The following is a 6,000-nucleotide window of genomic DNA, read 5'->3' on the forward strand; positions in this document are numbered from 1 at the left end:
TCCCAAAGATTCACAAGGCATCCCTTTAAGTTACAGATGTCTAAATAATATTATAGTTGTGGGGTTTTTTTTAATCCTCACCCAAGGATATTTTTTACATTTGTCTTCAGACAGAGTGGGAGGGAGAGAGAGAAGAACATCTATGTGAGAGAGGGACATCAATTGGCTGCCACTTGCATGACCCCAACTGGGGCCAAGGACTAACCACAACTGAGGTATGTGCCCTTGGCTGGAATCGAACCCGGGACTCTTTGGTCTGCAGGCCAATTCTCTAACCTCTGAGCCAAACCGGCCAGGGCAGTTGTTATTTCTTTAGTCTACAACTGTTCAAGTACACCAGCTACTGGAACTAAGCAAGACCTATATTATAACTTGGTGGACTGTTAGGACTGTAGTCCTGTAACATGATGTTATGGCAATGCTGACCTTAGCTTGGAACTAGCTGAAGAAGGTGAGTAACAGTGAGTCACTATGGGCATGTAACTCAGAGCAGGCAGATAATGTAAACCACACGATCTCTTAATTTAAAAATTGGCCAGTCCTTGCCCTGGCCGGTTTTGCTCAGCGGTTAGTGTCGGCCTGCAGACCAGAGAGTCCTGGGTTCAGTTCCTGCTAAGGGCACATGCCTAGTTGCAGTTTTTCCCTGGCCCCGGTTGGGGTCATATGGGTGGCAACCACTCGATGTGTGTCTCTCACATCAATGTTTCTCTCTTTCTTTTTTCCCTCCTTTTTCCCTCCCACTCTATCTGAAGATAAATGCAAAAATGTCCTCGGGTGAGGATAAAAAAATAAATAAAAAATAAAAAAATTGGCCAATCCTGTAATTTGTTTTCTGATCCAAGGGTAAATTAAAGAAGAAATTTTAGGTAGGTTGTCTAGGTTCTTAATAGGGCAGTTTGAACAGGGATAAGAAGGGGCTTTCACCAGGAAAGAGAGCTGAGAGAACCACAGATCTTTTGCTCTCTGAGCGCCCTTTACCGTATCCACAGCTCTCAGAATCTCATTCATCTTTCGAAGCTTAACTTGTGTTTGCTACCATTTCCATTTGAGGATCTTCTCGTTTTTCTTTTATTTTTATTAAAAATCACCTTCTAGCCCTGGCCATTTTGGCTCAGCGGTTAGAGCGTCGGCCTGCGGTCCCGAGAGACCCGGGTTCGGTTCCCGCTAAGGGCACGTACTTCGGTTGCAGTTTGTCCCCGGCCCTGGTTGGTCGTGCGGGTGGCAGCCACTCGATGTGTCCCTTCACGTCGATGTTTCTCACTCTCTCTCTCTTCCTCTCTCTCCCTCCCATTCTATCTGTACAAAAAAATGGAAAAATATCCTCGGGTGAGGATAAAAAAAAAAAAAAAAAATCACCTTCTAACATATTACATTATTTGTTGATTTACTAGGTTTCTTGGTTGGCCTCACTTTGCTAAAAAGGAAGTCCATTAGGGCAGGGATATTTGTCTGATTTGTTCAGTGATGTTTCCCAGGCATTGGAACACTGCCTGGCACATAATAGGATTTCAAAAACTACTTGCTGAATTAGTGAATGAATGAAGGAATGAATGAATGGGTTTCTGGGTCTATCACCTCTTCATCAACCAGAGCAACTTCATCTTTAAATAAGCTTTGATGTTAGGCATCTGCAAAAGATTCCATTTGAATAAAAGATTCACTGGTTAAAATGTCCATTCAGAAACCACCATTGTGGTCCAGTCCTCCCTTTACACAGATGGGAGAACCTGGGCCCAGAAAAGTCACACATCCAGTTAGGGCAGAACTGAAAGATGGCCCATCTTGCCTGATACACAATCTCAGCCTTCCTCAGTCTGTTTCACACTCGTCATTCCCACCTAAATCTCATTTTTCTTTTTCTAAAGTTCAGTATACATTCAAGTGGGGAGGACTCAAACAAGTTTTCCCTACAAAGTTGCTTGAGCTTTAAAAAGATGATATCTGGATTTGTTTGAAAATTGATTTCCAGCTAGGAAAGAAGAGAGAAAGGGAGAAGAACGAAAGTAAAGGGAAAGCATATGAAGTAGTTTAATAACTAAAGTGTAGCTCCTGGCTTATCCTTTGTAAGATGTGTAAGACATGGATGCCTTCTTGGGAGCTTTTGGAATATAGTTAAGGAGACAAAGTATAAGTACGGCTGTGAGAGGATGAGGAATGTGAATAAAAATGTTCCTGGACAGAACAAGGTTAATGAGCAAATCGGGGGCTGGCTACAGGGCTGAAAGGGTGTAGGAGAGGTTTCTTGAGGAAAAACTATTTAGTTTCAGAAGTGAAGCTGGATTTGGTTGGGAGTTGAGAGATGCCAAGGTGAGGGGTGGCGAGCAGTGGTCAGTCTGGAACTAGAAGCAGATTTTGGGTGTTGGTAGGTGTGCCAGTGAATATTGGCTGTAAAGAGACATTAAGGCCAGTTTGGTGACATAATTTTTTTTGGTACTCTAGGAAGAGTGTTCATCAGACTTATGTTAGGCATTGCTATTTTTGAAGTGTTAGAACTAAAACTTTTTTTTAATTACTGGACTAAATAAAGTATTCTGAATATTGAGGGAGTTTAACAACTAGAGTCCTTGTTTACTGTTGTTAAAAATCACTATATTAAAAAGGCAGAATGAAAGAACTCAATGTGCAGATCAAAAGAAAGAAAGATATAAGAAGTAGTTTAGAACATGTTTCTTGGCCCAAAATGAGTCATTTGGACACCTAAGCAGGATTTGGACATGGTTTTTCCTGTTGAATTGTCAGTAGTTATGAGCATTGTTGGTGGCATAAAGGTGTTGAAAGGGCACATTTAACAGATTTCTAGTATGGGACTTTGATTGCTACCTTGCAGAATCTTGCACGGTTGGATACTGCTGTTCTGTGTGCCAGTAATGAGAGGCATTTTATGTATGAAATATAGTTAGTTGCTCACAGCAGTATCTGCTTCCACTCTCTTGTTCTCATGACCTTCTGCTACCACTGAACTTGACATTTTCAGGAAGTATTTAATGAGCAACTAACCTGCTGGGTGCCAGCCTCTTCTTCACTCTGAGGATAGCCTGTTTCATAAAAGTGTTCTCACTTTTAATACTTCCCACCTGTATGGTGCAAATTCATGTGTCTTTTCTGTGCTGAGCATGCCATTTTGCAACCTCAACCTCTTTTTTGTTTCAAATGGTTTGCAGATATTTCTGTCTCAGGAAGCTTACTGGAAGGGTGGGAATACAGAGAGCTACACTCTCAGAAATAGATATTCAAGAGGAGTGCCCATAGTGGGGGGGGGGGGGGGCATAATTCCTCCTCCATATTTCCTTCCCCCACTCTTCACATTGACTGACTGCATATCCCTGAAGGAAGACAACTGCATGCTGATAGAGGAATGAGAGAACACTTGAATGAAAAAGGAAACCCTGGTTCATGGTCCAGAGCCTATGGTGACCTTGAAATAAGCGTCAGCCTGAACTAGTTAACTATCTCCCATATAATTCATGGCTGCTGAAATGTCCCTTACTTGTATTGCTAGTGATCTAACTCGTGGATACAGCTAGGGATAGGATAATTCCTATCCCTAGGACAGAATTTGCTTTTTTCATTTAACTCTATGCCTTATCCCATACTATCCTTAACAGCTTCAAAATCCCTCCTGACCCAAGCTAGGCTTTTGTTCTATGGAACTATGGGGACATCCTCAGCTGATCTTTTTAAAAACTCTCTGATGTTTGAGTACATGAAGTTAAGACTCCTCTGAGACCACCATGCCATTGTGAACAAGACCAGTTAAAGTCTATTAGAAGCCTGAGTTTTAAAAAGTCCCATGGTGATTTGAGATCTCAGAAAGTGATTGGAATAGTTGGGATGGGGGAGTTGACCCAACCTAAGAACCAGGCTTTGCTTGCATAGCCTGTTCAGTTTCAAGGACCCATGGTGTGAACCATTAATGTTCTGAAGAGACCTGAGAAAAACTGTCCTGCTAAAGCAGCCTTTCCAACTTCAAAAGCCAATTCATCATTTCTATGTTACAAATTACTTATTGGTTTAAACTCTTCTACTTTGATATCATAGGCCTGGCAAGTTCCTTCTGTGCTGTTTTTCTAGAAATGCAGGCAGGAACCAATTTCTTCTTTGGAACAATGTAAAGAATTATTTCGTTTTCCCTCCAGGTGTGGCCTTCCTGTCCATGCTTATTGTACACTGCATAGCCGTGCTTCTGGGCCACTCAAGATAGTTACAGCTCAGAAGAGAGCCTAGCCATGGGGGTTCCTGTAAAAGGGAGAAACACCTTCAAATTGGGAACTTGGGATGTCCCGGCTAGTTTGCCAGGCTAAGCCATCACATTATCTTGAGCATAGTGGGAGCAGATGCAACAGGGGAGGGCTCCAGTTCTATATTTCTAGCAAATGTGTAAGGGAGATTAAAGTATCTTGTCTTAGGTCTCAGAAAATGGCTGGTCATGAAGTGGAACTAGTGTGGTATTTGAAGTTGAATTGGAGGCTACACTCTCAAGTCACCCTGAGACAGGAATGTGCTGGTGTGATCTGGGAGGGTTTGAGTTTCCTCTTTGATGTGAATTTTTTCAAGGCTGGTTTGATTTTAACAATGTTGCCAAAGCCCCCCTCTCTACCCTCACATACACAAAGAGTGTATTGTTCATGTACCCAGTGTACTCTAAATAAGACACCTAATCAGATGCAGCAACCCCTCTTGCATAAGCCCTGGTTAGAATGTAGTTTTTTGAAACCTCTAGGCCAGTAGCCAGAGCGGAATTCTTTAAATGGGACAGATGTCAAGAGAATGGCTGGTCTTTAGCACCCTTCTAGAAAAAAAGCAAGTCTGGGATTACAACTTCCAGTGACCTACTTTAAATAGACACTACTCTGGAAGGTGACTTTATTTTATAAATATTTTAAAACATAAAATCCAAAAATATAACTCAGTGAAAATTACAGTGCATGATGGTAACCCTGTGGCTACTTGTTTGAATACAGCTCTTGAGTGTATCTAATGATTGATGCACCTGTTGAGGTTGCATTCTTGTACATTCAGGATGGGTTTCAAAGTTAACAGCTTACTTTAACATGATGTAAACTGCTGTGTAAAAACTGGGTTGCAGATTTATCAAACTTCAGAGGTTTTATATAAAAACATGTAGATACTTCAAGCACCTTAATACAGTCTTTGGAAGGAAAGGGTTCTATTAATTTTTTGGATTTATACCAATCCGTACGCTTATGGAGTGATTCGTCTACTCTCAACCCTCAGACAAAATGGAGCCTAGTGGTCATGTGCACATTTCTACTTGGATTGTCTTAGGTTCTATGGGTAGCAGTTTCCAACCCAGTCTTATGAGGGTGGAGGACAGGTTACCCTGTGCCTGCATCAGTTGTTAGGTCAGGAGATTGGTGGGTTAGGAGCAAGGCTTGGAATGGGAGCTTATACCCAACTTGAGCCCAGTGGGGCCCAAGCCCCTTAAGGGGAGATGAATAATCCCTGGCTTCTGTAGGTTGAAAGCCTTTAACATGTACCATAATCAATAAACCTCGTTTCATGGTTGTGAAGAAAGTGATAGAATATCGTGCTCTCTTTCTGAAACATCTTATTCTTCATGGTCATTCTTTGACGAAGAAAGAAAAACAAAACAAAACAGTAAAAGTGTCTTTATTCTCATGTTTAAAGAGTTTTTCTATGATGCTGCATTAACAATACAAAAATATTTTGAATACTACAATGGTCTTTTTTTTTTTATCCTCATCTGAGGATATTTTTCCATTGATTTTCAGATAGAGTGGGAGGGAGGGAGGGAGGGAGAGAGATCCATGTGAGAGAGGTACATTGATTGGTTGCCTCCCACACAACCCCAACCAGGGCCTGGGATGGAACTGCAACCAAGGTACATGCCCTTGACCAGAATCAAACCCGCAACTCTAGTCTGTGGACTAACTCTTAACTGCTGAACCAAACCAGCCAGTGCTACAATGGTCCATTTTTCTTAAGACTTCTACAACACTATGCTATAATATATGATTC

Source organism: Molossus molossus, unplaced genomic scaffold, assembly GCF_014108415.1.
Source record: "Molossus molossus isolate mMolMol1 unplaced genomic scaffold, mMolMol1.p scaffold_m16_p_4, whole genome shotgun sequence".
Taxonomy (NCBI): Eukaryota; Metazoa; Chordata; class Mammalia; order Chiroptera; family Molossidae; genus Molossus; species Molossus molossus.